The sequence below is a fragment of the Schistocerca piceifrons genome, chromosome 2 (genome assembly GCF_021461385.2).
Source record: "Schistocerca piceifrons isolate TAMUIC-IGC-003096 chromosome 2, iqSchPice1.1, whole genome shotgun sequence".
NCBI lineage: Eukaryota > Metazoa > Arthropoda > Insecta > Orthoptera > Acrididae > Schistocerca > Schistocerca piceifrons.
In genome coordinates, this window is record NC_060139.1 from 1,034,436,281 (window position 1) to 1,034,462,712 (window position 26,432).

A 26,432-nucleotide genomic window follows, 5' to 3' on the forward strand; every position below is an offset into this window, starting at 1 on the left:
ATGCGAACTTGTGATATGTATTCAAGGACTTCATCGGCGGAGCATTACATTCTCATCCTCATCTTCCTCTTTCCTCGGAGAAACTTTAGCAGAAGTCAGAATTAAGACATGTAAATGTATGAAATATGCATGTATGACACTAAATTGTTACTGGGTGATGTGTCTATAACCAGAAATCATAAGACTTTCCATGCCGTACGCTGAACATCGGTGTTCAAAGAAAAATATGAAAATCACAGGTTAGCTTTGCAATGAGTGATGTTGACTGATTGCGTAAGATTGTGGAACCAGTGGGACAGACGAGTTAGATACACGCCATCATGACGTTACCTGTGTGTGAAGATACGTGACGTCATTGTGTAGGACACGCTATGAAGCGGAACGTGCAGTTACATTGTAACCATGCTCTCAGGCGTCAACGTAAAGCCTGTCGAAATTTACTGAAGATTGCAGAATGTTGCAAAATGTCTGGAGAGCGTCGCTGATGGTTAGATGGCAATCGTGACTGTATATAACAATTCTGCTCGCTATGCTCCCGGCACTTTGAGTTACTAGGTCGGAACTTCACCACCACATCGAAAACACCGACATACTCAGGATGACCCGCCGGAAGTGCGTGTGTTTCAGTATCAGAATTATCAAAGCTGTTCCTTCCACTCGCAGTCTCGCAATTTGTGCTATTTGGTCCAAATACAATTACCATCTCGAAAATCACTACATATTCTGAGAATTACACGTAGATTATAAACCACTTAAAAAAGTCTCGGTGCAAATCAGTTATTGCACTTTATTACGGAATAATATCCCAACAAATCCCCGTCTAGTTAATATATTTTCTGCAAGAGGTGTAACATTGGAGACAGCAAACCAGTACACAGTGCATGACGGAGGGTACCTTGTACCAGAAGGTACCACTGTTAGTCACTGGGTTTCGTGTTTCACTCGTAAATGGAGCTATGGAAAACGGTTGTCGACACGCTTCCGTATGAGTTCTAATTTCTCTTACCTTGTCTTCAAAGTGCTTACCCGATGTATGTCGGTGGCAGTCTGTCGCAAATACCGGTTCCCTACCCTCAAATAGTTTGCGAAAAGATCGTTCTTCCCTCCGGGGACTCCGATTAGAGATCAAGGAGACTTTCAGTAACGTCCGTGTACTGATCGAACGTACCAGTGACATATCAAACAGCACGCCACTGAATTGTATTGCCTCGATGACTCGGTTTAATCCGATCTGGAGGCGACGAATAGTAGTCACGGAGTTGTCGCACAGTTATTCTCTAAGGGTCTCCTTCATATATGAGGTACACTTTCCCAGAATTCTCCCAATAAACCAAAGTTGTTCTGGCTCCTTCCCTACAGCCAACCCCATACGCTCGTTCCTTTACACCTCGCTTTGCATCGTTACGCTTAGTTGTTTCAATAGACACGACTATGTCAAGCAGGACGCCTCTAATACTGTGTTCGCACATTCCCATTCATCTATATTAACTTAGTTTTCTCAAAATTTAGAGCAAGCTGTCATTTATTATGCGAAATAGAAATCTTGCCGTGTCGTCATCCTGTATCATCCTACAGTAACTCAACGATGACACCTCCCCGCACACTACAGCATCATCAGCAGACACTTTGACATTCCTGCTCACCCCTTTCGTCAGATAGATTATGCATACAGAGCACAAGAGGGGCCTATGACACCTCCCTGGTACACTCCTGACGATACTCTCGTCTTCGATGAACACTCGCCGGCCAGGCCAACGCACTGGACTCTGTTACCAACAGTCGCACTAGAAAGTATTAGTATTTTAGTGGTTGTAGGTAAACGAAACATATATTTCAGAACAGAACCCAGACACGTGCCACCTTACATTACGTAGGTTATAGATATGTCCAAATCAGCTGTCCGTAAAGCAATATACAGTGTTACGAAAATAAACATCGCTCATCTGCATCCAAAAAAGTATTGCCACACACGTGTGGATCGGACATTGTGATCGTTTTCTTCATTAATGTTCACCTTGTAATAGCTAGTGTCCATCCCTTTAGCACCTATAACAGCACGTAAACGCCTAGGAATGCTTTGTATTAAATTCCAGGTGATATCAGGGGTAATTTTCGACCATTCCTACAGGAGCACTTTCTCCAAGTCGTTTTTACCGCTCGGAAGCCTTCTTCTGACTCGTGTGTCAAGATGACCCCCCAGGTTCTCAATGGGGTTCAAATCAGGGTTCTGAGATGGTGTTAGAACCTTTCTGGAGGCAGTGTACAGTAACCACTCCGGGGTTTTCATGGGGGTATGTTTTGGGTCGTTGTCTTGCTGGAAGTGACACACACCAGTAAGACCCAATGTCCGTGCACTAGCGTGTAAATTACCGCGCAACACATCGATGTATCTCATATGACCCATTGTACCGCGGATTACAGCTAGACTGCCAACGCCGGACGCCGCCATACAGCCCCAGACCATGAGACCGCCCCCACCTTGTTTGACTGTGGGATGCATGTGTTTGATGCCGAGGTGCGTATTCGGCTTGCGCCAAACTTTCTTTCTTGCATCGAATCCGAACACACTGAACTTCGATTCGTCGCTAAATATCACAGTGTTTCAAAACTCCATCGGTTTGATGATGTAGTCCTTGGCAGACTGCAGCCGTTTCTGCCGGTTAATTACCGATAAGTATGGCTTTTTGCTGGAAGAACGTCCATGCATATCAGCCTCATTCAACACATTTCGTATAGTTTGAACATTAACTGTCTTGTCGGACGTTGTCTGAACAACCTCAGCTGCACGTGTAGCAGGTTCCTTCCGAGCAAGTGTGATGATACGGCGACGGTCTCGGGTTGTAAGCACTTTTGGGCGTCCAGGGCGACACTTATTCACTGTTCTTTCAGTCTCTCTATATTTCTGAATGATGGCTCATACCGTGGTGTGGCTAACACACCTCTGCTCAGATTTGTCGATAGCTTCTCCCTTGTGACTGGAGCAATACCACTCTCTCACGCAACGCCACTGAATGTTCCTTCTTCGGCCCCATGCTGACTACTATCGCGCAATACAGCAACATACTAGCGACTGGGCCGTCAACAACCCGCAGTGTATTGCGTCAGCAGATGGCGTTCCGGTACCTGAAAACTCAGCAATATACCGGGAAGCCACGCTCTGTGTCAATACTTTTTGTGTGCAGAGGAGATACATGTTTGCCCTTAACACCGCGTTTCTTCGTTGATGGTAGGCACTGTGGGCAGAATTGTAACGTCTGGTATGTGAGGTAGCACACACATTTGCTGTGTACCGGAAGGTGCGGCGTTTGTAACCAGCAACGATAAATATGCACGTGTGCCAATACTTTTTGGTGCGATTGTAATCTTCGAGCCGTTCACATACCTGGGAACTTGTTCCATTTGCTTGTACGTTCGTCGAGTTTGCAGTGTGGCTCTCTGCCAGATGCTTTCCGGAAATGTTGGAATATTGAATCTGTGTGTTGCTCTTAATTCATGATGATCTGTGTATCGTGGGAGAAAAGTCAAGTAAAGTTTTGCACTAGCATTACTTTCAAAATCCGTGTTGATTTCCGTATATTACTCGGAAGAAGGGATTCCACATTACTGCTGAAATTTAGCCCTTCATCCTCTAACAACCCTACCACAACAAAGGTCAACAATAAATTACGATTGTAGTGTTGCTCACGGTGCTAAATATTGCATTTTCGGGCAACAACAAAGTTATATTATGTGGCAGGTGTCATTAGAGCACAGTTAATAAGATTATTTCTTGAAATAATGGATAAATTAGGCGCTCAGCTTTTTGTGTTTCCCACGCTGGTCTCGTTGTGAATTCATGGCTCAGGCGTCGAAAATCTGGGTAGTGATGATTCCAAGAGCTCGGATGCAAAGAGGCCTAGGTGTTATTCTGCGATATTCAAAAGTTTTATAGATGTTTCATAAACCATTCTTGAAGATTAAACTTTTGCAAGTTAAGACAATGGTGATGTGAAAAAGTAATCAGCACTCCGAATTTAAGGTACACTTCTTTTTTATTACTTTTGTTGCAACATTATGAAACATACTTGAAAATATCTTCCTCACTGTTAAAGTTCACATTTCATAAACTGACTACAATTTGCGTCTTTTCAACATGACGACCAAGACTTGACTCTCTAATAACCGCTTACGCGCCCAAAAATCAGTTAAAAGTACGTCAAAGATCATAGTGCCAAAAGAAAGAATACACATAAGAATAATATCATTGCAATATAAACGTATCGATGTATCAAAGTACCTGTACATTAATGAAATCAAATCTGACTGTTGTCACAGAAATATGTTAACTGTTTTACAGAAACACAGTAGAATATTGCTGGTATCGTGAGGTTGGGGTGAGGTGCCGTAATGGTTACGTAATTCAAGTACCATTACAATCCTCACTAATTTGAGATACAGCTTATTTGAATGTGTAATAGAAACGGGGGGGGAGGGAGGGGGACAGAGAGATGGGGGAGGATCCCGTAGCGGCAACGTTGGAAATGTAAGACCCCATTCCGACTTCCAAGCTCCATCAGCTGACCTGTTACCCGTTGCCTAGCAACGACACGGTACAGTGGAGTTCCATCCGTGAGGCAATCTGCCTTCGATTCAAATCACAACTGGTTGCGCGCGTACAGGCAATCCGACACGGAGGTTGCGCAAGGCGCGAGTGACGTAGGGCGCCGGCTGACGTCACGCGGTCTTTGCGCTTCCTGATACCTCCTCTCCGCGCTGGCATTGGACTGCGGGAGCCTATCGCACGGTTCGTCAGCCAACGAGAACTTTCCGCGCCACACCGCCGATATCTCGTCGAGAACTGCGTCGCCCCGGCGGCCTGCCGCAGTCAGCCTTCAGCCTGATATGAAGCGTTCTGGAAGCGCGCAGCAGGTCAGTACTAGCTGCTCGCTCCTCAATACTTTTCGTTCAGTACAACAGTTGGTAAAAACGGAATCTTCGTAAAATCGCTTAGTACGTCCGTCCGACTGACTATTAAAGCCTTTTTCTCAGGAACGGGTAGGCGTTTATAGTTCAAATTTGTCACGTCTGTGGTGCCTTGGCTGTATAATAAACGGGATCAACTGAAGAATGCGATACAACTCGTTATAATAAATGGGATCAACTGAAGAATGCGATACAACTCGTTGGCTTTGACCAGTGACGTCATATTTGTCACAAATGACAGATTTCTTTCTGAGCCTTAAACAGTAAATCGGTTATGTTGGGAAACGAGGCGTCAGATTGTAAATTTAAACAAATGAACGTGTCATTAAACCAAAGAAATTGTGTACGTGTTTTGCTGTTTTTGTTCGTCGTTTTAAAGAATTTGTCTACAGGTTCTAATTTACCACGTATCCGCCGTGGGTAAAGAATAAGATACCAAGCTCACGTTTGTCATTTTCCTCTTGGGTAATGCTAGTATCCTACTTCACAGTTGACCTGTATAGGCCAACTAAAGTACAAGATACCACTGAAGAGGTGTCGTTTTCTTCGAAAAAAGTAATACCTGCGGCAACTGAAGTTTAGGATACCAGTGTAAGAGTTGCAGTTTACTTCGCAGTAAGTAATTCACAGGTCTACAGAACAGGATACCAGTGTTTGGTATGTTTCGTCGACGTTCGTAATACTACTATCGTGTTCTTCAGTCCACTATATAGGTCACCTGAAGAGGATACCGATGTTAGATATGTTGTTCTTTCCGCCGTTGGTAATATCTAGTGTTCGGTTGGTTGCTTTTCCTTTATGGGTAACGTTTGTGCTCGCTTTCAGAGTTGCGCACGATATCAATATTCGCTTTGTCGAATCTTTCGTATGGCGCCTTTTCCTGGTATTTTTGTTAGTATCTTCTTCTGTGGCCGTGTTTATATATCTGTTTTTAGGTCGTACCTGCCCGAGACGCCGTAATTACCACGTCTGTATGGACTTCAAGAAATCACGCTTTATTTTTTTCCTTGACGTAGAATTGTTTTCCAGCTACGCGTTCAAGTGATATTACGATCTGTATTCTCAGTGCTACAGTTCTTTCCGTTACGTTGTAAGATTACGTTACAAATAGCCGTTTACGTAATGTGCGTTTACGCTCTGTTCTCTGTGCTACATTTGTTTCCTGACATTCTTTTGTGCTTTCAGATGTTTGTTAATAATCATCTGAGGTTTAGCTATGACGTCGTTCGTCAAAGCCAACGAGTTGTATCCAATTCTTCAGTATTTTTTTAGGATTCCATACATCTAGTTGGAAAACAGAGAACCCTTGCAACATTAATTTGTTGTCCGCCCGTCCGTTAGTGTCTGTCTGTCTGTCTGTCTCTCAGTCCGTCTGTTAAAAATTCTTCTTGTCCTTAGGAACGGATAGATGTATAATGTTGAAATTTGTCACGTACTAAGGTCTATGGTGCCTTGGCGGTATAATAAACATTAGTTTGTAAGTCAATGGTATCATAAGGTATGGGCATTTAGGTCACATATTTCGAAACTCGCTCATAAAATCCTATAGGGTGCTTCCCGTTAGTCTAGAACCAGAACATTTGTGAAGAAAGCTTTCGAAGGATAGTTAAAGGGAAGATTTCGAAATTCTTCACATGAGAAACAATTTCTTTTGTCATTTGTTATCGGACTTCAAACTTGAAATTAACCTTAGAAGTATACATCAGGGCACCCTGACACTGGAGTTTTTTGTTGTTACTGTGCATGCACCACTACGCACGCACACAGGCCGCTGCCACCAGCGTAAATTCACAGTTGAGAGAGTCCAAGCAGAGGGTCGACGTTCGAAGTTGAGACACACTGTTCTTTAATTTGATAGAAATATTTTTTGAAAGGTCCTTGTGACCCTGGGGTACACATTGTGTTACTGTTCAGTCGCTGAGAGTGAAGTTTATTTATGTGAAAATGGCGAGAAGGAATGACAGTTTAGTAATAGAAGACTCTGTACGGCAAGCATTGTTAGAACAACACAATCGTGAAAGTGACTTCCATGATGAGGTGATTCTGATACTGATGATCCTACAGCAGTTACGGACAATGGCGAAATTCATCAGTCCACCGAATCTTCAAACAGGGATGAAAAAATAGGCCGTTCACGGTAAGAACGGTCATTGTTGGAACACAGCTGCTCCTAATAGGCCTGTCAGTTGCCGATAACATTGTATTCAGTGTTCCAGAAGAGTGGAAATAATGAATGAATGAATGAATAATTGAGAACACGTCAAATATTAGTGTAATCTTGTACATTTCTTTAACTGAATAGCATCTCCGTCTTATTCAACTGCAACTAAAGTGTTTAGATCCGGAACACTTTCAAGTTTCTTCATTGAAAAGTTTTAATGACTGTTTATACGTAGTTCTGAATTTTGGATGCATTAATACTAACACTGATTGAAAAACTCCGTGGGACTGGTGAAATAAAATGCGCTTAGTAGACTTGTCCAATTCCATTACAAAATACTATTCTCAGGCAATGTCTCCAGCAAATAATTGAGGTTCAGTGTGACCCTGGTGTACACTTCGTCCTAGAGTTTGAGGTGTACACTAATAGTTAAAAACATACTCGAAAGTCTTGCAAGACCTGGTTGTAGGAATTTTCGATTCCCGGAATGGCTGAACCGTCTGCATACGTAATTTTGTATGGAGCGCTCAGTGTGCGCTCAGCGAGATAACACACGGTATATCTCCTCTTCGTTCTTTGCCGCTTTATTTGTTCGACATTGGATGTGCAAGCGCTCTCGCCGTTTGGCATGGACTCGTGTGCAGATACATGATTCCTCACTGTCTTTCTAAATGCAGCGTTCCGAGAATATGTAATCTGAAGCGGAAAATATTGTAGACACTTACGGCATTTAAAGAACAACAGGAATTTGAGATACCAACCAGTGGTGGTGATGATGAGGTCCAATGACGTGACTTCGCAGTACGGCTTCCGAATTTTTTCTTTGTAGCATAATTGTCGTTTCGAGATATATTATTAATTCCTCCCATGTGGAAAAACAAAATACTGTCTCTTGTTTCGGAGAGAACCGTAGTATTTATATTCGATTTACCTCTCTTTAAGATAGTTTAAAACAATTCATACGAGTCATCATGGTCCCAAGTACAGCTATAGGGCTTTTTTTACGGTATTCGTTTCGTGTTCTTCACGGTCCATACAGATCTTGTGTGAGAACCGCTTTGATCTACTACTGATACATATATTCGTAACCTCATACAGTCTGTACTGGAGCCTTGTAACCGATGTATATTTTCCGATATTAGCCAAGATTTAATTACGATAAAAAATTTATAGTTCGTACTGCCTTGTGATGCCCATTACAATTGTGGAAGCTATATGCACGACACTCGATTAGCTTTCTTCGCGAGATATGTTTCTCGTATTTAGATGCGATTGAACATAATCAAAACGAACGTGTGTGTGTGTGTGTGTGTGTGTGTGTGTGTGTGTGTGTGTTCCAAAATATCACTAATGATATGACATTATAATCATGCTGTTTACATCGTCTGTCGCATGTTCATTATGCCACACGTCAAAGCAGATTAGTATTGTAGTTTCCTCTTCGTATAGCGTGTTTCGAACGCCTATAGGTGATAGATCACGTCTTGAGGAGCAATTTTTGTTAGAGACAAACCATTCACTGAAGATTCCCGGTACCGCTTGGCGTCCTTTTGTGTTGGTTATGCCGCGAGGCGTCTAGATGTAGGAATACGGCGCCGTGCGTATGCCTTGTGTATTGCCTACAATCCAGTCGTTCATTCCGTGTGAAAGGGGTAGGTCCAACAATATTAGCGTGTTTGATTCGCTGCTAAAATACTTTCCCCTGCAGAGCGACAAAAATGCTTAAGGTTACATTGATGAAGATAAATCTTAAGTTTTCTAGAGTGTGTGATGTGCGGCGCACCTGCTCAGAAGACCCTGCTAGCTCGGTGAAATCGCGTCGTCGCAAGGCCCGCGAATAGTTGCTGAAAGACGTCAAGAGATGACAGGAAGCGTAGTTTCAATAAAATGGCTCATTTTATGCGTTTCTCTGCTTGTAAATGTGTGTTCTACGTCTCCGACATCACTGGAATAATGGGAAGAATGATTTTTGCCCCATCTTTGTTTTCTAGTTTTTTATATTTTTGCAGTGACATTGGCATATTGTGCGGGAAAGTTTGACAGTGCGGCGGCATATTGTTTTGTATGGATTATCGTGAGCAGTGACATTACAGGACTCTGATTTCGCAATGGTTCTCTAACGATAAGATGCATTCACGTGAATGAATGAAAAAAAATCTACCGATAATATATTGTCACTACTGGACAAGTAAAATAGTATCGAAGTTAGATGTTTTGCTTCTATTACATCGAAAATATTGTTGTTGTAATCATCTGAATAGGTGTAGAATGCTGTTGAAGCCTGTTCATTTTTCCTAAAAATTCTTTTTGCTCTAGTTACTAGCTTAAAGTTAACTCTTAACTGTAGACAAAATACATGCTAAAAATCCTATTCTGATAAGCTGAAGTGTTATTTCACCTATATTATGAATATAAACTACGTGTATGATTCCCTCATGAGCTGAAATTCCAAGTGTAGGCTGTTTCTTTCAGGATGATGCAAATTTGGCATTAAATTGAAACAAAACGTAATGAGTCCTAATTCACCACGTTATTGGTCTTTGTACCCAGTTCTTCTCGTCAAGAGGTGAAATTTCTCTACAACAGCGTGCGTTTACTCGTACGTTTTTGGTGCAAAATTCAATGGCTTTCAGAAACAAAACGACATGCAATTTAAGTATCTTTCCTTATAATGGTAACTGCAGAAAAACTGTCAAATTATTTTTCGATGCGGTTAGATGAACATGGAGCAAAAATATTCGTATGAATGTGTCTAATATTTTTGCGTTTAAAAGATTTTGGGCTATGAATACAAAGAATAACCACGATAGGGCTTACAGACCAGCAACTGAAATATTGCTAAATTAAGTACGGAAGTACCAACTTAAATAACAGAATTTCTTAAAAACGCGGTTGAATAAACATGCTTCATAAGGTTCCATTAACATGTAAATTCATCAACATACATTACTGTAACCGATAATCGAAATTTATTAGTCAAACACAGCGTGTATTTTTTTCTAAACCGGTCACTTCTATTGTGTAATCACTTCTGCGGCGCGGAATGGCCGCACGGTTAGGGGCTCCATGTGACGAATTGCGCGAGCCCTCCCGCCGGAGGTTAGAGTCCTCCCTCGTGTGTGTGTGTGTGTGTGTGTGTGTGTGTGTGTGTGTGTGTGTGTGTGTGGTTTGCCCCTAGCGTAAGTTAGTTTAAAGTAGTGTGTAAGTCTGTGGGCCGATGAGCTCAGCAGTTTGGTCCCTTAGGAGTTCACACACATTTGAACACTAATCTCCAACGTATTCCAAATCTTCCGACAATAGAGAAATTGAAACATTATCATTTCCGTCTAGTTTATGTACAAATTGTAAATAGCCTTTCGCTCCCTGTATTTTACCCCTGCCACCTTCAGAATTTGAAAGAGAGTATTCCAGCCAACATTGTCAAAAGCTTTCTCTAAGTCTACAAATGCTAGAAGCATGGAATGTAGTCGAGTTAAGTCGGGTGATGCTGAGGGAATTAGATTAGGAAATGAGACGATAAATAGTTTAGACAAGAAGAGAATAGAAGCTTTCGAAACGTGGTGCTACAGAAGAATGCTGAAGATTAGATGGGTAGATCACATAACTAATGAGGAGGTACTGAATAGAATTGGGGAGAAGAGGAGTTTGTGGCACAACTTGACTAGAAGAAGGGATCGGTTGGTAGGACATGTTCTGAAGCATCAAGGGATCACCAGTTAAGTACTAGAGGGCAGCGTGGAGAATAAAAATCGTAGAGGGAGACTAAGAAATGAATACACTAAGCAGATTCAGAAGGATTTAGGCTGCAGTAGCTACTAGGAGATGAAGCAGCTGGCACAGGATAGAGTAGCATGGAGAGCTGCATCAAACCAGTTTCAGGACTGAAAACAACAACAACAACAACAACAACATTTCCATCAGTTACAGTTTTAGGGGAATAGAACACTGTTTAGCCTTCAACAAAATATAAATATTTTGCCTCATTTACGCTGACCTATTCTTTGATGTATTAGATGTATCGAGTACGTTTTAATTTTTTTATACTTTGATGTTAGTTGTGTCTTGGTGAAGGGTAAATTTTGTTAATTGAGCTATCCCTTCGTGCAGCAGGCGTAATGAACGATACAGAATTGGTAAAAAAGTTTAGTACATAATTACACCTTTGAACGCCATGAAAGGACTGAGCGACTAATAACTACTACGATATCATCATAATGTCCCCCGAACGAAGATCTACCCGCAGCCAGAAGAGTGCCGGAAACACTTTCACAGCGTCTCCCTCCCCCCCCCCCCCCCCACACACACACTCTCTTACCTTTTCTCCAGTACCAAACAGACGACGACGACGACGACGACGACGACTCATTGATGCCACAGGATGAGTTGTATCAACCGATCTCTGCCTTCAGTCAAATGCAGAAATTGATTTGTTTTGGCTCTTTCGGATTCAGCACCCCATTCCCAAATGCAGAAATTGATTTGTTTTGGCTCTTTCGGATTCAGCACCCCATTCCTTAATCGATCTTCAGTATTCTTGTTTAGTACTACATTTCAAAAGCTATTCTCATCTTGTTTGATCTGTTTACCAAAAGCGTTTCACTTCTGTACGATACTAAATTCCAGACAAATACTTCCAGAAGAGACTTGATAACACTTTACTTTATATTAGATATTTACAAATTCCTCTTTCTCAAAAATACTTTCATTGCTATTGCATGTTTGAATTTTATATCCCCTCTGCTTCATCTATCATCACTTATTTTACTGGGTTGACTACTGTTATTTCCTAATTCTCTCACCATCGGCTGATTTAATGGGACTTTATATTCCAGTATCCTTATTTTACTTCTGCTGATGTACATCTTCAAATCTTAGTGTTTTTTAAATATCCAATTTATCCCTCATGTCGTTTACAAAACTACTAGAAAATCAAATACACTCGCCCAGTAAGTTACATAAAACAAAGCTGTAGATTACTAACGACGTGGAGTACGTGAAAGGGACTTCCCTCGTGCGAGCAGAAGTCGTGACGTAACCATTCTGTTTTTGACGCCTCGCTGCGGCCTTGAAACGTCTCGTGACAGCCGGGTTGTTTATGTGCCGCCTGAGGCGAGTTTCGCGGTAGGTGAGTTCTTCGTGCAGGTCGGCGAATGCTGCGTAGCTGCCGTCAGTAAATAGGTGGCGCCCAAACCGCCGTGAGTCATACCTGGGCACCTTGCCGGGCGCGCGGCGCAAAAAATAACCAGTGTGGCTGGTACCTAGGCGATACTGTGTGCGCGCCGCCTGTCCTGCTGGTAAACCCGGCAATCCCGGCTGGTTGTTGTTGTTGGTGCTACTGCTGTTGTTTGCTGCCAGTCTCTGCAGTACTACCCGACCACGATATTAATGCCGTTGGCCTCCCATGGCCGTTATCAAAAACACGCGGTGACCTTACAGTAAAGAAATGGGAAAAGTAGAGCCTTTTACTAATCAAAGAAAGGCAACCAAATGAAAATACGAAGGGTGCTTGGAACTGAGTCCAATTCGAAAAAGGTAATAAAAATTGAACATTACAACTGTGGCAAAATGAAGGGGACACTTCAGGCACAGATAGGAGAACATAAGAGTTTCTCCCTAACATCAGGGAGAGATTAAAAATGAGATTTCTGGACCCGTCGAGTGGATTGATGCATTACCTCACACTGGCTATGGTCCTTATGCCACTTATGTATACGAAATCAGAATGATAGCTGTCTGAGGCAGTGTGGGCACGCCAGAACATAGATTGTGGGACTGAACACTCCGTGACGATGAAGAGGGTAATGGACGTCAAATATTATGGATATTGGATCCCAAAGCAGCACTAAGGAGAGCGTACAGAATGATCGCAGTAATCGTTCATTATATTTCTATTATTCAGCAAAATTTTGACCGCGTGACTCAGTTCCACCACGTTGAACAATTGAACGCGCGACCACCAACACCCCAATATTTGAATGAGCGGTGTCTGTACGAGCGACAGTGAGTGCACGAAAACATTTGCAACGCTTCGGCAAACTAAGTAACGTTTCCTTGTCTTCGAATCTCCTGTTTTTTCGCGATTCGTCACAGTTTTTAAACTGCAAGGATTACCCAACCAGCAGAGAGATTGGTGCCTAGAAAAAGTGAAACTGAGAGGTAATTAGATAACCGGAATAATAGAAAAGTGAGGTGTAATATGTGCTACGAAGTTTTCAGGAAATAGTGAAAACATGTAGAAGCATATAAGAAAACAAACGGCTACAGCCGCCAAATAATATTAAGTACTTAATAGAATTGTGTGAGAGTTAATGGAGAGTTGCAGAAACTACCGGAAAAAGGCAGTATGTATCGAACAGGGGGCTATTTTGGGAACAACCGATGAGTGTTCATCATTGTAGGAGTGTATGATAACAGATTCATACCAAATGAAACACACAGCTTGAGATACAGAAAACGCTTCCTATACCGTCGGATCAGAACAAAGTAGGCGCCTCTGCCACAACGCAGGCGTGTATCCTCGCGTGCAGAAGATCGTAAGGGTGCCGAATGGCATCCTGCAATATGCCGTTACAAGCATCTTGCACCTTTCTTGTAATTTGGGAATGGCTGTTCCAAGCCATGGAGAACTGAGTAACTTCCCGCTCCACCATGTTCAATACCTGTTCAATTGGCGAGGAATCTGGTGACCTTGCTGGCCAGGGTAGTTTTTGTACACCACAAAGAGGGCGTTGCGTTACAGCGGCCCTATGTGGACGTGCATTGTCCTGTTGAAAAAGCACATCGTCCGCCCCGGTAGCTGAGTGGTCAGCGCGACAGAAAGTCAATCCTAAGGGCCCGTGTTCTATTCCCGGCTCTGTCGGAGATTTTCTCCGCTCAGGGGCTGGGTGTTGTGTTGTCCTAATCATCATTATTTCATCCCCATCGATACGGAAGTCGCCGAAGTGGCGTCAAATCGAAAGAGTTGCACCTGGCGAACGGTCTACCCGACGGGAGGCCCTAGTCACACGACATTTACATTTACCTTCCTGTCGAAGAAATGCCAATAGCACGGGGATAACAACCTGTGCAATGTCCAATAGGTTACTTTACCCGGCAGAAACACCAAATGCAACTGGGAATTGAAACCGATGGCCGCCTACACCCCATGGAACCTGCGGTGGGACCGATGTGTCGTGGGCGAATGCACTCCGGAATAGGCAGCTCACCAGCTCTACGCGATACACATGTGCTTCCATCACTAATACAGAACGTCACACATAGCTTGAAGAGGAAAAAAAAAAAAAACAGAGCGTCAAGAGTAGGCATGATTGGCGGTCTCGTGATGTCTGTGGTAGCCTGGCCAGAGGCGTAAGTAATCTTAACCCTGCTGCAAGCGAACTGTTCCCGATGGCCCTTGCAGACTCGGCCAGCTCAGCTCGCACAACGCGTCGATCTTGTCATGTGTCTGTACTAGGACTGTTGATATTTTTAAAAATATCAGGACTCTGGTGCGTCGATATTTAAAAAATGTCGTTATCGGCTTGCGATATAGTGAATAAAAGTATGGATATGTTGATATATCAACGAAAGAGATATCTACGTACCTACGTATAAAAATATCACCTGCACATTGTAAATGTACTTCCAGTTTTAAAACTGTGTGTTTAAATATTGAAATATATGTAAATGTTGTGTGACTAGTGCCTCCCGTCGGGTAGAGTGTTCGCCGCGTGCAAGTCTTTCGATTTGACGCCACTTCGGCGACTTGCGCGTCGATGGGGATGAAATGATGATTAGGACAACACAACACCCAGCCCCTGAGCGGAGAAAATCTCCGACACAGCCGGGAATCGAACACGGGCCGTTAGAATTGACATTCTGTCGCGCTGACCATTTTTTTTTCTCATTTTGTTCAATGTTGTTCGATGAATTTGTTCTTGGCGGACGTCCGATGACACCCCTTCAGGTTGTTCGTTGATCCATTCACTCAGTTTTTTTTTTAATTACAGACGGTAGCTAAACCCTCTGACCGAACACGATGAGCTACCGTGCCGGCAACCACTCAGCTACCGGGAGCGGACTGTTTGAATATTGATTTATTAACAGACGTTCTGTACATAAGCAAGCTAGTAGCTTGCCTATCCCCCTTAGAGCAAGAATTGGAAGGAAACGATGCTCGTTCACGCTCGGCTATAACCACTTCGATAGCAACGGTGACTGCATGTAAGTGACCAATAGAAGGTGACCGATGGGTCGTTGTTTGGTTTCGTCACATATCGGATTTGTGCGGAACACTTCATGTGGACTTACCTGTCTTTCCATTTCTGCAAACGCCAGCGACCTAGCAGCTGCAGCCTCAAAATTGCATGACGAAGCTAAACGTTGTAGTTTCTTTTGGCAACACAGATTACGTCACCATTGCCCTCGCACGTCTCCACCCATCGCAAAGACCAGTCTTATCATTTGGATTTTTGTTCACCATTTTCGTCAACTGTTTTTGAAGAATGCCGATGTGAAGAGATAGCAAAATTGTTTTTTAACGCCGCTGGTGTCCTGGTTCTTCACACTGTAAACCTTAGGTTATCTCATTCACACCGCCACCCTCCCCAGTGCAACTGGTCTAGTGCTCCTGTGCCAAATGTACTTGCTTCACACAATCAAAGAGGAAAAACAGGGCGTGATGAAAGCCCAAAAAGTAGTAAGACTCCTTCAATAGTGAAAGTAAAAATATGTTCCACTACAATTCCAAAAGAACAACTTAAAATATTTACCGAAAATTGTGAAAAAATATAAAAATATCGGCGCTCCATATTTCTATTTTGGTATAGATACATCGGGGAAAAATGTTACCTATATTGATACTTTTTTGGAGAAAGTCTATATACCGATATTTTATCAACAGGCATGATCTATACAACGCCGATACCTAAAAAATGGTCAACGGGTGTGGGAGCGTTCCACAGACAACTGCTGAACGAAGAGAGAGACACCATCGAATCAGTGATTTCCAGCTCTCTGTCGATACCTCCATCCTGCCTCCCATAGGAAACACAATGCGATCGTTCTCCAATGGCTGAAGCTGTTCTGCATGAAATGCACTTTCGCTGATAGGAAGGTTGTTCCCTAGAATGAATGCTCCACGCATTATTCACCTCTTAAGCTCAGCACGGTTACTACCTGTAGAGTCGAAACAGGGGACACAGACACGGATTGATTTTACCATCTAATCTCTGGTGACCGTAGCAAATGAAGCAGTAAACACAACCCTGATGCCACTGAACAGTGCTAGAGTGTTGCAGTTTTTTTTGTCAGAGTATTTGTTGTAACCACCCCGCTATATGCTCCTGTCTGAAATTTGGCCCGAATTTACCTCCCACTCTATACAAAAAGTCTATGTATCCAACTTAAACCAGCATGCAAATCTTTGACTAAACAGAACCTAATTTGAATTGAACTGTAACTAGTCTGTATACAGATTCTCTTTCTATTAAAAGTGCAACTGAAGCAAAAAAATTGTCTAGCCTTAATAAAAGTTCGCATACTTCGGGCCTTGACAGTATAGTTGAAGATTCATCGAAACCACAACAGCAAACAACGAACACGCAGCGCTAAGCTTGATTTCTATTTCTAAATAAAAATTCAAACTGTTCCATACCACATGGTGCAATGTGGTAGTGCGTAACGATAAACCTTGTTTAAACAGCAGTATTGGGGATAGTAACTATTCTTATAAAATTTTATTTCAAGACAACGATTTTAGAACGACGCATGTATTCAAAAAGACACAGTGAAATTTCGCGTGATCTTCACACACAACGTTGGTCTGAACGATACTATGCTTGAAAAGGTGAGCAACTATTTGGAAAGGGTACAATGTTAACAAAGAATTTCTGTAAGAACCAGACAGAGTAATCAGTTGATATCTTAATGCATGACTCACGGAAGTGGGTGGTTCTACAGCTCTGAGCAAGTCAACTAGCTGACGCCGGCCGCTGTGGCCCAGCGGATCTGGACGCTTCAGCAGTCTGGAACCGCGCGACCGCTACGGTCGCAAGTTCGAATCCTGCCTCGGGCATGGATGTATGTGATGCCGTTAGGTTAGTTAGGTTTAAGTAGTTCTAAGTTCTAGGGGACTGATGACCTCAGATGTTTAGTACCATAGCTAACAATAATTATTGTAACAAATAAGCTGCACAGAGCTGCACTGTTACCTCAATTTTTTTTCTCTCCAAAAAGAACATTATTCAAAATTTATATAGTTCTCGCCTTGCAACATGTACATCTTGTTCATCCTTGTTGTCCTTTACAATAAATATTTCTTCATCTAACAGATACAGTCACAAGTCAACACAACAATACTAAATACGTCCATCACCTGCCACATATCAACTAAGAATGTATCAGACTGCGCAGAGGCAAATACTGTGCCACTTGGACAGGCTTTGCGATTGGTGTAAAGAATGGCGGCTAACTCTAAATATAGATAAATGTAAATTAATGCATATGAATAGGAAAAAGAATCCCGTAATGTTTGAATACTCCATTAGTATTGTAGAACTTGACACAGTCACGTCGATTAAATATTTGGGCGTAACATTGCAGAGCGATATGAAGTGAAGTGGGATAAGCATGTAATGGCAGTTGTGGGAAAGGCGGATAGCCGTCTTCGGTTCATTCGTGGAATTTTGCCTCCCTCGTTCTGTTTGGGAGTGGAACAGGGAGAGAAGGTGCTAGTTGTGGTACGAGGTACCCTCCAGCACGCACCGTATGGTGGATTGCGGAGTATGTATGTAGATGTAGAACAAGACTAAGACCAAAGATTGTTTAACAGTACGTAACTTCCTCTGGCTCTGACGTGCACATCGATAACATACAAAAATCAGAATGACACGTCCACCTTCTATTGTTAGTACAAACAAATTACATAGATGGAAAAATGTAGTTTACAGATCTCTTAGCGCCTCAAAGTATCGATACTTTCGTAATACTATTTCTGCGCAGTAAACACTCTTCGTCTGGCATCGCACCAGCAGCCACAACACGCATCCGACCGGCTGCCGCACCCCCCTGCAGAGCGCGTTCCCCTCAGCGGTTGACGGCGCCGTGTTGCGCGAGTGCGGCAGATGACTTGGTGTGACGCGGTCCCCTGATGCGGGGGTGTGCCGCTGCCGGTGGCTGGTGGGCGGCCACCCTGGCGCTCAGCGTCGGTGTGTGCGTGTGCGATCTCTGGCGCGGTGTCGCCTGTTTACAAGCGCGGCCGCCCCCTCCGCCCCCGCTCGCCGCACGGCTATTTCCAGGTCCTCCGCTCCGCGAGTTGGCTGGCCCAGGGGCCAATGCGAACCGAGAACGGCGCACTTCTGCCTCATCTGCTGCTGCTGCTGCTGCTGCTATTGCACCATAGGTCGACACTCAGCCTCGTATACGCCTCCAATTAACACGCTGCGGGATTATTAAAAGCACTTAACGTCTGCAGCGATCTTTAATTGGAACACGTTTGCATGGCACTTACATCTACATCCATATCTATGCTCCCCATGTTACGTCATGGAGTGTGGCGGAGAGTACTTCTGGAACTCCTATCATTTCCGTCTTCCCTGTTCCATTTGGGAATAAAAGCACTACTGTCGGTAACTTTCGTATTAGCTCTGATATCACAGATTTTCTTTGTCATTTCGCTAGATGTGAAGGGGTGGACAAAAATACGGAAACACTGCAAATAAAACTCGTTACCGTGCCTAACATGGTGTAGGAAAAGTGTTAGCATTCAAAACGGCTTCCAGTCGTCCCAGAGTGGGTAATAAAGGTCCTATATGGTTTTTAAGGAAATCTGCCGTCCTTCCATCGAAATTGTGACTTGTCCAGGCAACGATCATGGAGGTGGATAGCGATCACGAACACACTCTCCAAAGCAGACCACAAAGGTTTAATGTTGACATATGGTGACTATAGTGACGAGGGGAAAGGCAACAGTTAAACGGAACGATCAGCTGTTGCGGAGCATGCTTTCCAGCCAGGGAACCACCATATTCGTTTCGAGGAGACGCAAGTACTAGCTGCCACAAGCGGATATTACGAAAGGCTCTACAGGGAGGCAATCGAAATCGCTAAACACCTTAATAATTTCAATCGAAAGGAGGAGGGCGTGAAATTAAACGGTATATGGATGCCGGAGTTAAAGGTGATGTGTACCACCCGTCCACTACTGGGTGATGGCAACGGCGATCGACAGCAGCGGACAGCGGCCAATTGCACTGACGTTTTCAAAACACGTGACGTCACACCGTAGCGCGGGAGCGCGCGGGCACGGAATTTAGCGGCAGTCAGTAGCGAGCCAGTTAGTGTTGGACGTCCCATTGAGCTACAAACCCCGTTGAAGATGTCTCCCGCAGATGGGGACGAAACGTTGGGAATTGAGACAAAATTCATCAACCTACCACGGCATAACAGCCCGGATAATCATAATGGACATGACATTTCCGGCCGTGAAAGTCTACATTTTAGTATAGTTAACACTTTGCCGTCCGCACGTCACGTACAAATTTATTCGCTTGGCGCCGGCAGCGCTAATTGGGATTACTTGGCTTCTCGCCGGCCGTTCTTGACATTATCGGGAGATTATAAGTTGTTAAGTTTTAGTAATCTCATCGTTAGTTCTCACAAGTTCTCAACCCTGTTCCCAACTTTCATGAAATTTCGAAGATATACATACTTAAATAAATATATTTGTTTCATATATTTATTTGCATTGTCTTTGGTACTTAGTATTTCCCTTTCATATGATATCCAGCAAAACAGTCTCAAAGATGTAACGTAACTCCACAAGACTTACACATTAAGTTTGCTGTTCTTTTTTTGTTTTGTTTTAGGAACATACATGGCGGTTTCTTCGTTTTCCTTTATTCATTTCGGAAATACGTAGGCCTATTAGTTGGTGTTTTATGTGACCGGAAATCTGTCAACCGGATCATGATGAGACGCGCCTGTCGACCTCCAAATTTTGCACTGCGCATTCATCGTAAATAATCGTATCGTCTCTTTCGTCTGCTATGATGCAAGATCCCAAGTAATTATAAAAACGAGAAACTTGTTGACGTGTGTAACTTATTGTTGCCTAAAGAAAACAGAATGCAAAAGATACATAAGTGCTGTCGCCGGCCACTGCGCTATACTGTGCTCACGACACCACTGTGGTGTCGCCGGCCACTGCGCGATACTGTGCTCACGACACCACTGTGGTGTCGCCGGCCACTGCGCGATACTGTGCTCACGACACCACTATGGTGTCGCCGGCCACTGCGCGATACTGTGCTCACGACACCACTGTGGTGTCGCCGGCCACTGCGCGATACTGTGCTCACGACACCACTGTGGTGTCGCCGGCCACTGCGCGATACTGTGCTCACGACACCACTGTGGTGTCGCCGGCCACTGCGCGATACTGTGCTCACGACACCACTGTGGTGTCGCCGGCCACTGCGCGATACTGTGCTCACGACACCACTGTGGTGTCGCCGGCCACTGCGCGATACTGTGCTCACGACACCACTGTGGTGTCGCCGGCCACTGCGCGATACTGTGCTCACGACACCACTGTGGTGTCGCCGGCCACTGCGCGATACTGTGCTCACGACACCACTGTGGTGTCGCCGGCCACTGCGCGATACTGTGCTCACGACACCACTGTGGTGTCGCCGGCCACTGCGCGATACTGTGCTCACGACACCACTGTGGTGTCGCCGGCCACTGCGCGATACTGTGCTCACGACACCACTGTGGTGTCGCCGGCCACTGCGCGATACTGTGCTCACGACACCACTGTGGTGTCGCCGGCCACTGCGCGATACTGTGCTCACGACACCACTGTGGTGTCGCCGGCCACTGCGCGATACTGTGCTCACGACACCACTGTGGTGTCGCCGGCCACTGCGCGATACTGTGCTCACGACACCACTGTGGTGTCGCCGGCCAGCAGAGTGTTAATACTGTTTCTCCCAAAACCAATCCTGGACGACACTGGCTTTGTGAACAGCGGTCCTTTCATCTCGGAACACAGAATCACCACTGGAGAACAAACATTGTACCATGGCATAGGCTCGGTCAACCAAAGCGGTCACACAATCCGTGGCAGTAACGCTGCCTTGCAGAGTAACCGTAGGGCTCGAGGAATACCACACGATGGCTGCCATAATCTTCACATAACCCCCCCCCCCCCTGGTCATGTTTCACTCTTGTGACGTAAACACGGCCAGAAGTTGGAAACAGTGCGAAGCAAGTGTCATATAATCAAATGACATTCTTGTATATTTCCATAGTCCAGGTATTAAGGCTTCGGCACCATGTATTCGTGTTTAGGAGCGTTTGCATCAGTAATGAGAAGTTTTGGAATTCAAGTCCGTCCTACAGTTCGGTGCTGATGGAGCTCCATTCGTGCTTTGTTGCTGACAGGGTTCGCGAGTGACTTTGAGAGCTGTCGTCCTCTTACTTTTCGTCACAGTCTTCCCCAATGACCATTAGTCACTTTCCCCTGTGTTGTGACTTAGCGGTTGCTGTTTTTCCGTTTTCCCTGTAAGCGGTATAAATCCGTCGAATAAGCCATTCCTTTGGTAGGTGAATTGAATACCGTTAAGATTCTTCCGTTGAATCTGTCTGGAACGTGCTTTTCCTAGAACTGGTTTTATATGCTCATTCTACTCCATGTCGCTCCGGATGTTAGGTCTGTGTATCGTACGGTTGTTACTGTCTCAAACGGTTTGTCGCCAATGCCGTAGCTCAAAAGTAATTGATCTATTCGCCTTTCAAAGCTCAGCGTTCAGGATCTATTGTTTGTCACTGCACAAATCATGGAACCGCCAGAGGTATTATTCCACGTTACCGTTCCCAGAGGCAAAAACATCATCTGCCAACAGCGTCATGGTGTTACCAACGTAATCCGCTATATACAGTACATATAATTAGTTCGTGGGCAAATTAGAACTAGCCCGGAAAATATGAGAGACTGACGTGGAGTTCACCCTTGTTAATGAGCAGCAGAACTGCACCTCACAATTTGCTGAAAACAGTGATTGCGATGCAAGAATTGCTCCAGAATGAGATTTTTCATTCTGCAGCGGAGTGTGCGCAGATATGAAACTTCCTGACAGATTAAAACTGTGAGCCGGACCGAGACTCGAACTCGGGAACTTTGCCTTTCGCGGTAGAGCACTTGCCCGCGAAAGGCACAGCTCCCTTGTTAGAGTCTCGGTCCCGTTCACAGTTTTAATCTGTCAGCAAGTTTCAAGAATTGGTTGCTGTCATAATGTCGGCGGGGGTGCATCTCCAACATGCTCTGTCCAGAGCACTTCACTGTCAATTACATTTGAGTTAGTGAGCGAGAGAAGCGTGTGTGTGTTTAGTGACCAGTTGAATCCAGCACAGAGATGCTCAAGATAAAACAGCGTTTGTTCGTAATCGAGTGTAAAGCGAAGCACAATTCGTAGGAAACCCGTGCGGAACTGATTGCAGAAGTGTTTACGGCTGGAAGCGTTTTGGCGAAACCTCCACCGGAAATAAGCAATGCATAAATTAGTGGCAAAAATTGCCCGAAACGGGCTTTCTATCGAATAAAAAGCGTAACTACCCGAAAAGAGTTGGAACTCTAGGAAAAAAATTGCTAGAATGAAGGAAAGCATAGAACAAAATCCGTCGAAATCTTGACGCGGTAACCGGTGCATATGTGGTAATTGAGAAACCGTAGTCTCGTATCGAAAAGGACCTTGTACTGTGTTACTGTTGTGCATGAATTAAAACGTCCAGACGAACTATGCGTGAAAGTTCTGCGAGTGGTTTCTGAGTGAAGAGGAATCAGGACTTCAGATTCCGCAGTTTCATTTTCTCAGATGGGGCCCGGTTCAGTGTCACAGGATATTTCACCTCAGACTATGCCCCGTCATGCATCAGAAAATCCCGATGCGTATTTCAAGAGTAGCTGCATGAACTACATAAATAGTTCAAATGGCTCTAAGCACTATGGGACTTAACATCTGAGGTCATCAGTCCCCTAGACATAGAACTACTTAAACCTAACTAACCTAAGGACATCACACACATCCATGCCCGAGACAGGATTCGAACCTGCGACCGTAGCAGCAGCGCGGTTCCGGACTGAAGCGCCTAGAACCGCACGGTCACAGAGACCGGCCATAAACTACAGATTGGTGATCGGTGTGCAGTGTCTGGTCTCCACACCGTAACAAGATTTTCACCAAACTGTTAATGCTAATGCTATGTCCAGAAACTGTCTGATCCCAATGCAGATAAACTCTCACAAGGTGACACCTTGGATATTTTGAGCAAGAGCGGACACGGTCTTGACAACCTACTCAGGAGTGCATGAGGTGTTCTGTAACATTTCATTCGGATACTACCGAAATCGTATTTGCTGTTTCCGTCCCATTAAGGACGACGAGTTCAGATCTGTCCGATAGGAAGTGCAGAACCCATTGCAGAACTGACACAATACATTCCGAAATCCAAGGAACATGGCATGACCATGCGAGTCGTTGATACAGTGCTCTCGATTTCATGTACGGAGGAATCGAGCTGAGATTCCCAAGCCCAAGCTTTATTCTTACGGAATCCATGATGATTTTGCTAGAAGACATTTTTGTTCTCCATACATAAAAATAGCAGTAACGGCGATAAGAGATACATGGTCTATTTCCTCGGTTCTCGCACACGAAGGGTTTCGTGTAACAATTTTTGTCACGTTGTCTTTCTGTGTCTTTGTGTGTGTAGTTACATTCTGTGAAGAACGCCAAGTATTCAGCAACATGTCAGAGATTTGACAGTGGCAAACAGTGAATAGAAGCCGATGTAAATTCTTTGTAAGTGGTAACAAGCGCATGACTTATCATGCCTGGGTTGGTACTTAGACAACTTGTTTAAATATCATAGGTAATAAGCGATGCTAGAGATAAGATTAACTCTGCGACCTCCTTCTCGGAAAGGATGAAGATTTCAGTGGCGACGGTCGTCAGCGATTATACACTGAGGTGTGTCTGCACCACCTCCCGCCAGCAATATCACGAGGGCAACCCGGTTTCTCATTTTAGTCAAAACTTTGGATTTTCAGTGGTGACGAAAGTGTCCTGTCCATCTCTCAGAAGCACATAATTTTCTTATTGAAACTATAAAATACCTACTAGTTTTAAGATTTCAAATAACGTGTCATTGCAGAAACTTCGTTTTGCATAAATCTTTAGTGTTGTTTTCCTTGTTCAGTGGAGAAAAAAATCCTCGCGTGTTTATATATAATACGCAAAGGATTTATGAACATTAAAACATTTTCCTGCTAGGACTCCCGGTCCTATGCACAATTTTGTCAGGAAGCGTCAGTCTAGAAATTTTGTTGCGCCCATTGCAGTTCTTTTCTCGTTGCGCGCAAAATAAGAATACAAGGAACGATTTTTGCAGAACTTGAAAACTCATAACTCAACTCCAGATGAATGACAAGGGCAACTATGATCATAAAAACGGCCAGATCAGAACGTGAACTTCAATCGTATGTGTTTTCTGTAATTACGAATATTGTTCCGAGCTGTATGAATTAACGTTCTGCATAGTTACGTCAGCTTCAATTACTACTCGTAAATTATTAGAATGATTTTATTAAACGTTACCAGGACATTAAATGCGATAGTGCATTCGTCTTAATTTCATGTTCGAAACAAAGCAGTGTAATTAAATACTATTAACGCACAGCTCAGTTATTTCGTATGAAATTGCTTACTACTACATACACTGAAAGGAGCTATAAATGTTAATCGTCAAGTCGCAACTAATGTGGCTTTTTATCGGGGCTCAGATTGCTAATTTTTTCACTGTATGATATTCCGTTCTTCGAAAATTTGTAATCGCCAAATAGATACCTTAATGACCTACAACGCTGTAACAAAATCTGAAGATTGCTTTTCATTGGTCTTTGACAGAGACAAGTATGCAGTGTAAATTGTATGCGGCGAATTTTCCGTCACTTATCGCCTCTGAGAGAGGAGGGGAAAATACGAATTAGATGTTCTTAGTCGTAGCAGGAGTGTTGTTTGCTTATTGATGACGAAAGTAGTTATGTGGAAATGCGCATGTTAACTATCGATAAATGTAGCAGACTTATGTCAGGGATTTGGAGCAGACTAAGCGGAAAGGTCATTACTGTTGCGACGAAAGCAAAGTCAGCCGGCAGATGGTAAGGTAGATAGTGGAACCTTGAGTAGTAGTGCTTTCCGCAATTTATGTCAAACGCAGATACCTTGACGATAACTTAGTGCACTGGTGCTTGTCCAAAGAACGTGGCTCCGTTGCAGACGCAGCTGAAAGTCAGCATCCAAAGCTGTTGACATTTCTCCATTAGCACGAGAAGGTGAACTGCTGCTGCACGGACAGACCGTTAGTTGTTAGTCCAGCAGCGCAAGTAACTGATCAGGGCGGACGACTATTCAGCCCCTGCCGTGGTATGTGTGTGTGTGTGTGTGTGTGTGTGTGTGTGTGTGTGTGTGTGTGTGTGTGTATATATATAATGTGTGTGTGTGTGTGTGTGTGTGTGTGTGTGTGTGTGTGTGTGTGTGTGTGTGTTGCGTTGATATGGTCATTTCACCGGGCGCCATTGGGGATTTGACGTGACAGTGTTTGTCGTTTGAATGGTGAATGCTGCCCAGTTCCTGTCAGCCACACATTGAAAAGTTCTAGTCTGCAGCTCGTGGTCGTGCGGTAGCGTTCTCGCTTCCCACGCCCGGGTTCCCGGGTTCGATTCCCGACGGGGTCAGGGATTTTCTCTGCCTCGTGATGAGTGGGTGTTGCGTGCTGTCCTTAGGTTAGTTAGGCTTAAGTAGTTCTAAGTTCTAGGGGACTGATGACCATAGATGTTAAGTCCCATAGTGCACAGAGCCATTTGAACCATTTTTTTGTTTTGAAAAGTTCTGCCGAATAAGCCCATTAAAATATAAATACCTCAATGTCTTAAAGGATTATGAGATACAGTTTCAGAGCAGAGAGATGTGCCCAGAACCGGACGGTGTTTTTTATTTTTGAAAATAGAAAACTGTAAAAAAGTAAGTTTCAGAAACATGTAATATTTACTTTATAATGTTATGCACCATGCACCATTCACGTTTTACTCTAGGAAAATATAATTGAAAAGTGCTATGAAAAATAATTCTCAGAAAGCGTATACTTAGCGGTTTCGAAAAATAGTTACAAAATCGGAGCCCTTGTAAAAGTAATGTAAATAATACTGGGTGAAATTAGAAAATATTAGGCCCTAATCTACATTCTACGTGCAGTATAACATATTCCAGAA

The 26,432-nt window shown here is 43.8% G+C and overlaps 1 protein-coding gene across 3 annotated transcripts in view; it reads left to right on the forward strand.

The window, feature by feature from the left end:
- LOC124776861 (PRL-1 phosphatase) overlaps positions 1–26,432 on the forward strand; it is a 629,058-nt gene that overhangs the window by 518,945 nt on the left and 83,681 nt on the right. Inside the window, exon 1 of one of the 3 annotated variants that reach the window (XM_047252038.1) lies at positions 4,773–4,908. The exons of the other annotated variants lie outside the window; for them this stretch is intronic. The gene's annotated coding sequence lies outside the window, so the exon portion shown is untranslated. Of the gene's footprint in view, positions 1–4,772; positions 4,909–26,432 lie in introns of those variants that run through there. 3 annotated transcript variants of the gene reach the window in all.